The sequence below is a fragment of the Balearica regulorum genome, chromosome 10 (assembly GCF_011004875.1).
Source record: "Balearica regulorum gibbericeps isolate bBalReg1 chromosome 10, bBalReg1.pri, whole genome shotgun sequence".
NCBI classification, from domain to species: Eukaryota; Metazoa; Chordata; class Aves; order Gruiformes; family Gruidae; genus Balearica; species Balearica regulorum.
In genome coordinates this window covers 12126225-12134095 of record NC_046193.1, presented here as the reverse complement: position 1 = coordinate 12134095, position 7871 = coordinate 12126225, and the positions used below count along the sequence as shown (strand labels likewise).

At 50.0% G+C, this 7871-nt stretch overlaps 1 long non-coding RNA gene across 1 annotated transcript; it reads right to left on the bottom strand.

Annotated features, from left to right (window-relative positions):
- Positions 1-1502: 1502 nt before the first annotated feature.
- LOC142603120 (uncharacterized) lies at positions 1503-7296 on the bottom strand. Its single transcript, XR_012836994.1, has 3 exons — positions 7062-7296; positions 4812-4905; positions 1503-1656 (listed from the first exon to the last, which is right to left on the bottom strand). It is a non-coding gene; the product is annotated as an uncharacterized LOC142603120 (long non-coding RNA).
- Positions 7297-7871: the final 575 nt, after the last annotated feature.

Genomic DNA, 7871 nt, shown 5'->3' with positions numbered 1-7871 from the left:
ATGTTTCTGCACAGCTGCTGAGGGCAAGCAGGAGCTGTACACACAGCAGGAGCTGCTGGCTCCCTGCTCCTGGTCATCAGAGGACCACACTGGAGAGGCAGAGCTGGGGCCGGGGCTCTTAGTGGGATGGGCAGCTCCAGTGATTCGGCCTCAACAGTCTGAGCTAAAAAAGGCCTGAGGAAGAGAAAAAGACTCTGTGTTGCAAGCTACACAGCAGAAGAGATCTGGGCTGGACACGTCACTCGGATGGAAAGAGCTGGGCAGCATGGAGCATTACATAGGGCACTTGCTCAGGGCTTAGGTTCACATCCCTCACTCTGTCCCAGACATCCTTGGTTCAGAGGGACTGACATACCCAGTGGGACAGCACAACGGTGCGTGGCATGACCCCAGGTACTGTAGAAACCAGGAGGAGCAATAAACCTGGTAGAGCAAAGGTACCAATGGCTCTGCTTCCCTCCAGAAAGGTGGGAAAGAGGGAGGTGGCAAGGCAGCAATGTCTTCTCTAATGCAATGGATGATGACATATGATAGGACAGAAGAAAATAATTTGGGGCCACCACTACTTGGACAAAAGAAGTAAAAGTAGTTCTATTAGGAGAGTGCTGAAAGTCCTCCCTGGAGCAGGAGGGATGGGTTTGGATGGACACTGATATTTCTGTTAACATTATTAAAAAAAAAAGAGAAACTACAAAAAATACTCATTCTGGGAGACTAACTTCCAAAACAAAAAAACAAAACCTGCAGCAGTAAAAGGCCACACGTCCTAGCTGCAATGGTTAAAGACTTGAACACCAACCGTAGATGCATGACCAAGACATGATAGTGTTTTAGACTCAATATTAGTGAGTGATAAGAACACTGTGGAAAAGCTGGACCTGGAAAATAACCTTGGACAGAGTGATTTATTTAAAACTCGTGCCTTATTTTGACTTATTTTAAAGAACAGACAGATAAACAACTGCAGAGGGCTGCCTAAAGGTTCCTGGTTTCTAAAGGGCAAACCCAGCTTTGGATATAAAAGGGAGGTTCAAATGTCTTTGAAGCAAAGGCAAAACTCCCTGAAGACTGCACCCCAAACATGGAAAAAATATTGAAGGAGCAGCTCCTAACTTGCTGGAATGAGTAGAATAATGGGGATAAAAGGAATAAGAAGAGAGCATAGAAAGGGGAATTATTAAGCAGCAAAGACAGCAGGTTTTTAGGGACTGGGTAATAGAAGGGATGGAGGGACAAATGCCAGAAGTTAAACTGAGTTAGACCTGGAGAAGGATATTAAAACAAATAGTGAAAGGTTCTTTGGCCATACAAACACAAAGATGATAAAGGCAGAACAAGCAACGTATGATGCAGGACAGGGGAAGAGAGTTCACATAAAGTCTAGGTGAGGTCCCAAGATTAAATGAATTCTTAGCAGCTCTGGGTAGGGACAATAATTATAAACATACGAACTTAGCTGGGTGACCAATATGGAAAATGTACTTAACACAGCTGAGATGGAAGTGAAGATCCAAGATCCTCCTTGTGATCAAGTCATGGGGCCGGGTAGCTCCCAGCCCAAATTCCTGGAGGAATTACCCCATGAAATAATAGGACTGGGAGCAAGTGCTTTGATAAATCCACCAGTAAGAAGATGGAGAGCATAAAATGCAACACCTATAAGTAAGAAGAGTGAAAAAGCCATCTGAGCAGCTGCCAACCCAGTCTGCAAGGGAAACAGCAAAGACTGGGAAGGGCTGTGAAACATGGGGGATGCCAAACTATCCTGTTTGGGATTGGTTTCATTTTTGTCTCACTTTTTTTGTTAATAACTGATCTTCTAGATCAAGGAAAATATGCATTTTAGTGAATCGTTTAATGCGGTGCCATGATGGGAAGTGATCTGTTATGGTACAGAGGATGAGGCTTAGCCCAGGTGATGTAGAGGCAGACTGGGATTTGGTGGACGGACAGCTGTGGGCAGGGAGGGAAGGGAGATTGCAGCTGCAGGGACATTGGCAGTGAAGTTCCCTGCAGAGTGGTCTTGCGACTTGCCCTAGTCAACAATTTCCCTAATGAACTCATCTTAATGAGCCCATGAGAAACAGGAGAAAAACATGGAAAATTATGTGGATATCACACTGGAAGCACAGCTGGAGGATGGCTTGATCCTTGAAGAAAACCATGTAGTTTTCAAGACTTTCTACTGCAAATTGGGAATTCATAAGTTGAAAATGACTGAAGAGGAAAAAACTCTGCTTGTGGGAGACAATTACAGGCTAATTAGTGAGATATAGCCACAAAGCAGGCAAATTTGATCCTAAGATATATGCAGGGGAGGGTTTCCAGCAGAAGACATCACCCAATTCATGAGATAAGCTAGTCATCCACTCTGAAGAGCAGCAATACCTGCAAAGAAAGGCTGCCAGGATAACTAGTGGATGGGAGATGGCCCAAGAAGAGGGTGCACATGGATTTTTGGTTTATTTGACTGAAAAAGATGTGATTGCTCTCTCCATCCCAACTGTACTTAGTAAACAAGGGAAAAAGCAATGCAAGTGGAAGGATGTCATGGGTACTAAAAATACATAAACTAGTTAGAAACATATCTAAGCTCAAAATTATGCCTCATCAGAGCAGGGAGGCAGCTAGGGCAAAAAAATTGAAAGAAAAAAAAAAAAAAGAGAAAAGATTTTTAAGATGGTGTCTGCTAAGAGAATGAAAGAGATTTTATGAGGTGGTTCCCAGCTGGGAATTTGGCCAAGGTGCTGGGGTTAACACACCCACAACTCTGAAAAGTACCAAGGGATTTTCAGCAGCCAGAAATTGCCAAGACTTGGGCTTTAAATCTCCACTGCTGAAATGCAACTATTTATTCAGAGCAGTTCCACTTGAGCAACTATGTGAAATGCTGCTCTGAGACTCTCAAAAGTCTCCTGGGGAGCAGGCAAAAAAAATACATATATTCTGTCTGGAGCTGATTCTCTTTCCGCACTTCTCTCCCTCTCATCCCTCTTCACCACTAACAGGATTTGCATCAGAGCAGCCCAGCCCTTGGAGCCATGCAGCTCCCAGCCCCACTCCCTGAGCTTGTCACACCGTGGAGACATCACCTTTGGACATTCAAGCATGAGGAGTGGGGTCCCAAGCAGCCAGGGGGGACTTTGACCCCACAACACACACCTCTGTACCCCTCCCAGCAAGCAGGCAAAGAGTTCAGGCATTGTGGGGTATTGTACAGTTTAGACATGTCCAAGAAATACCAGCTAGGAGCAGATGCTTTCAGAGCTACTCAAGTAACATAAATTTACCTAGAATGAAAAAAACCTGAGCCATCTCCATCCTAAGCCAAATGAGAAAGTACCAGCACACTCAGTGGTTCCCAGGGAGCAAAGAGCTCATCTTAACATGCACCATGTCCTTCGGCACATGCTGTGGGGAGCAGCCACTGTTTGGGAGACCCAGTTATCCCAATGCCTGGGTGTACTTTTTATGAGCTCAATGTACTGGCTTTCCTGCAGCAGCCACTAGACCCTGCAAAAAGAGACTGCTCAGCCAGGGCTATCCATTTTGGGGTGGGGGGAAGATTATTATTTTTTTATATATCCTTGCCCCTTCTTTTACTCCATACTCTTTGTGCCATCTGCTTGATGATACTGGTGAAAGCCTCCACACCAAAGCCTGGACATGAACCAAGGAGAGTTGCAAGTCCTGCCCCACCAGCAGCAAGCAGCGTCCACAACATAGCATGTGAATGCCAAAGCACCATGAAAGAGCAAACCTGAGTGGACTTAATCCTCCTCCAGCTGCTGAGCTCCGTGTCGCTCATCTCTCGCTGCTCAGTTTGGCAGCAGGGCTGAACCAAGAGGGAAGCCTGGGTGCTGGGAGTGGGGCAGGAGGCAGAAGGGTGCTCTGCAGTGGGCAGAGTAGCTCTTCTTCCCACAGGCATTTACATGCCACCAAGCAGAGTGGTGGACAGGAGCAGCTGGTACACAGACGTGTCTGCCTGCACACTTCAACTCTGAGCCCATAACTCAGCGTAAGAGCAGGCAGGTCAGTCCCTAACGCTGTGACTCCTAAGGCTGCCAGCAAGGTGAGGCACAGTTGGCACTTATCCTCCCTGCCCCAAAGGAGACACCTTTCCACCTTCCTCAGCTTTGGCAGGGTCACGGGAACCTAAACCCCAGCAGGGAAGGGCAAAAAACCCTGCATGGGCTGCTGGCAGAAACACGCCCCGTGCTGCTATATCCCAATCCATAGCCGGACCTTCCTTTACACTTGCACACCGACTTGCACAACCATTGCTGCGCTGCACGCCACACGCTGCCTGCCATCCCTTGCTGTCCCCAGCCTCCTGTGGCCCCCATGGGAGAGGGGACAGGAGGGGGACAAGCTGCCCTGTCCCAGCCCTCACCGGGCATCTGGTGGTCCCCACAGGGCTCTCGCCCTCCTTGCTGCCCACCACGCACGCACCCCCTCCCCTTCCCCTGCCCTTCTCCGCTTGTTGCATGAAGGGCGCATTTGACCTCAATCTGTCTGCTCGGATTAGAGTCCGGAGCCGTTCCCCTCTGCCGAGCACGGAGCCCCATCGGTGCTGCGAGGCCGCATCTGCCACGGCGGGTTATTGGAGAGGAAGTTCAGCCAGGGCTGCCGCCGTCGCAGGGCAGCGGGGAGGCGGAGGTGAGAAGGGGCAGTGCTGGCTGCACCGCGCCAGAGCCGCCACGGCTGGCTGTGGGGGAGAGAGGCACCATCCCACGAAGCTTGCTTGAGAGGTGGAGGCCAAACAGAAAGGGTTAAGAGGTGAAGGAGGAGCAGGGACTTCTCATTATTACTGAGTGGAGATGGCTGCATGGACTGAGCGCCAGCTGCAGGAATATGGGTCCTTTGGGTTTGCAGAAGCGTTTGTTCATAGTACTCCAGAGACACCTACAAATGAAAGTAAATAAAAAAGTAAGTATATAAAATGCAGCACGTCCAATTCTTTGGCCCAAGGCAAGTGACATAGCATGGCTCAAAATAGCTGCACTCTACTCCCTGTTCTCAAAATCAGAGTGACCTCACTCAAATTGCTCTCTGGGAGCCATTGCTGGTCCATAACATCCCCAAAAAAGTGCCTGGACAGGAGATAAGCTCCTGCAGGCAGCCCCCTTGACCTTCACCACACCTTGTCCCACGCCACCAACACCTTCTGCTCAGGCTGGAGCCCAGCATCACAGCAGAGATGAATCCAAAGGAAGAACCAGAGGTAGGGGGGGAAGGTGCCCATCAGCCCCAGGTGGACAAAAAAAGCAGAGACATTTACACAAGGAGCTGAATAGCCAGTCTGGGAAGAAGCAGAAGGATGACAGCTACTGTGACACCCCTCACATGCACACATAGCCCAGCAAACTGGTCAGGCGGGGAGGGCAGCAAGCCCTGGAGGCCTCTGTTGTGTTGGTTGAGGATGACAGGTCAAGTCTGACAGCTCTATGTGCTATCACCATCTATTGCATTGTGCTCCCTGAAGGACGACGGGGCGAACGCAATGCCCAGAGCTCCAATGAGTGGGCTACCAGACACCCTGGCACAGCCAAGAACTGTCCCCAGCTGCACACACCTCTCCAAGTCAAGCCTCTCTCCACTGTTTCTTCTAGAAGCACCAGCAGAGATATTTCCTCCCGGTCAGAGGACAGGTTTGCTGGCAGCACCCAACACATCACGGTCATTCCTGACTGCACCAAAACCTCAGCCTCAGGAGAAACCATCAGATCCAGTATCGTGGTGGATGATGCTCTGGGGACATGAAACTTCACCATAGGGTGAAGGTCACAGCCCATCGTACTGCACCAATGTGTCCTGCACCACCACAGCTTGTTAACGCAATGCCCAGTGCTGGGAATAAACAGCAATATTCAAGCCCTGACCAAGCCCGTAACTGATGGCTGTGGGGTCCAGGGTGTGGGTGGATCCTGCTTACTCTGCAGACCAGGATAAGCTGAGAAACATAGATTTAGCTTCTGAAATGCCTCAAAATCTCAGGCGCTCAATTCAGACATTTGCAGTTCAGTTCTCCAGTTAGTTACAGCTCTGCAGACAGAAAAGCCAGTGCAACTGCAGACGGATATGTGCCACCCCGAGACTGCACAGCTCCGCTCCTGCCCAGCCTGTCCGCTCTGTCCCTGTGGCCACTGAAGTTCAGCCAGCAGCTGGGGTGCATGGTGACATGATGGTGACATGACAGAGGCCCGGCTGCAGCTCCACACTGGAGGACAGCCTTGCCGTGACATCCTGGAGCATCAGCAGTGAGAAGAGTGGCATGTCCCTCCAGCTGCCCTGATGGCTGGCCTGGCTGTGCTCTCATTCCTCTGCTCCTCCAACTCTGCCCAGCCCACAAGCTCATGACCCAAAAGCCTCCTCTTATTTCAGTCCAGTGACACAGAAAAATAGCCGTCAGGATGGGGGGGGAAGGGTCAGATGCCAGCGTGGAGAAATCCTCTGAGTCAGACACACAAACAAACCCAAATCACTGCTTCTCATGGATGTCACAATAAGTAGCACAAACTGTAGCTGCAGGAAAAAAATCCAGTAGACACCAATTAAATGCATGACTTGACTGCCTCTGCCACGGCAGCCAGTGGTGGCTTGCTGGTGGCAGCGGAGTATCACCGGTCATTGCTGACACTGCTGAGCCGCTGCCTCTCCCAGGGGATGCCAAGGACGTTCAGTCTCTGCCTGTGTACCAGCCAGCTTATTGCCAAGTACACCATAAAGTCACTCATTTCCTGCACTAAAAACAAGGGATCATCACTCTGCTGTGAGCCCAAACGTCCCTGGACCATTAACAGTGGGTGGACCCAATGGAAAAAAGTCTCATTTAGGCTGCCCAAAATCTAGGCTAGCATGGGTGGGGACATGTTTGCTATTGCTAAGCGGGGTGCTATGGCCAGGGCCAGCACTGTAATGGTCCTGCCCCATCCCTTGACATGGCAGAGAACAGGATCATCCCATGCCAGAGATATCTGGAGCAGCTGCTACATGGCAACACAGGACAGCCAAGAGAAAACCCACAGCCCATCCCCAAGCTCCAGGTTTTCCTCACCTACCTGCAGTGATGTTGCCATCTGCTTTAGACACCCTGAAGGAGACGCTGAAGAGTCGCACTGGTGTGGTAGCCACAGCAGCATGACGCTGTGCCAGGCAGCCCAGCCACAGCATCCCCAGCAGCAAGCACTTCCAAAAACGTCCCTCTTGGTGCTGGCAGTCAGGCACCAGGTATCACACCACGGCTACCCTGGGCATGTGCATCACACTTCAGCAGGCACTCTTTCTGGGCCCTGGCATTCCCCATAGCACTGATGTCTGCTCCCCTACAGCCTCCTGGCTTGCCCTCTGCACTGCAACCGGCACCCCTGGACAGGAGCATTTACCACATCACAACCACGTCTGCAAGAAACACACTTCCCTCCTCTTATTTAAGCTGCAGCCACTAGAGGGTAATCCAGTCCTCCGAGTTAGATCAGCTCCTTGCTTTGATACAGTGGGCAGCAGGTAAGTGCCTGAACCCCAGCAACTAATTACCAGGTGCCTTTCAACAGCCGCTGCCTAAATCAGCATCCGTGCTCCCCATGGCTATTCAGAGAGCCCTTCTGGCTACCACTGAGCTGCAAAACCTGGAGAAGGCACCCTGATTCAATGCCACGTGCTGGGGTGCAGTTGTGACTGTTTCTTCCAGTTGGATGATGCTGCTCCTCCAAGCTGATTAAGAATAGTACAAAATAATAACACTAATAATGAAATAACATTTTTTAAACCCACCATAACCCTGAAATCTTCATTAATTATGAATTTTGCATGGCAACTGTTACTAAGAGAGTCTCCTCTGAAACTGATGTTCAAAGAACTTTACATCAAAT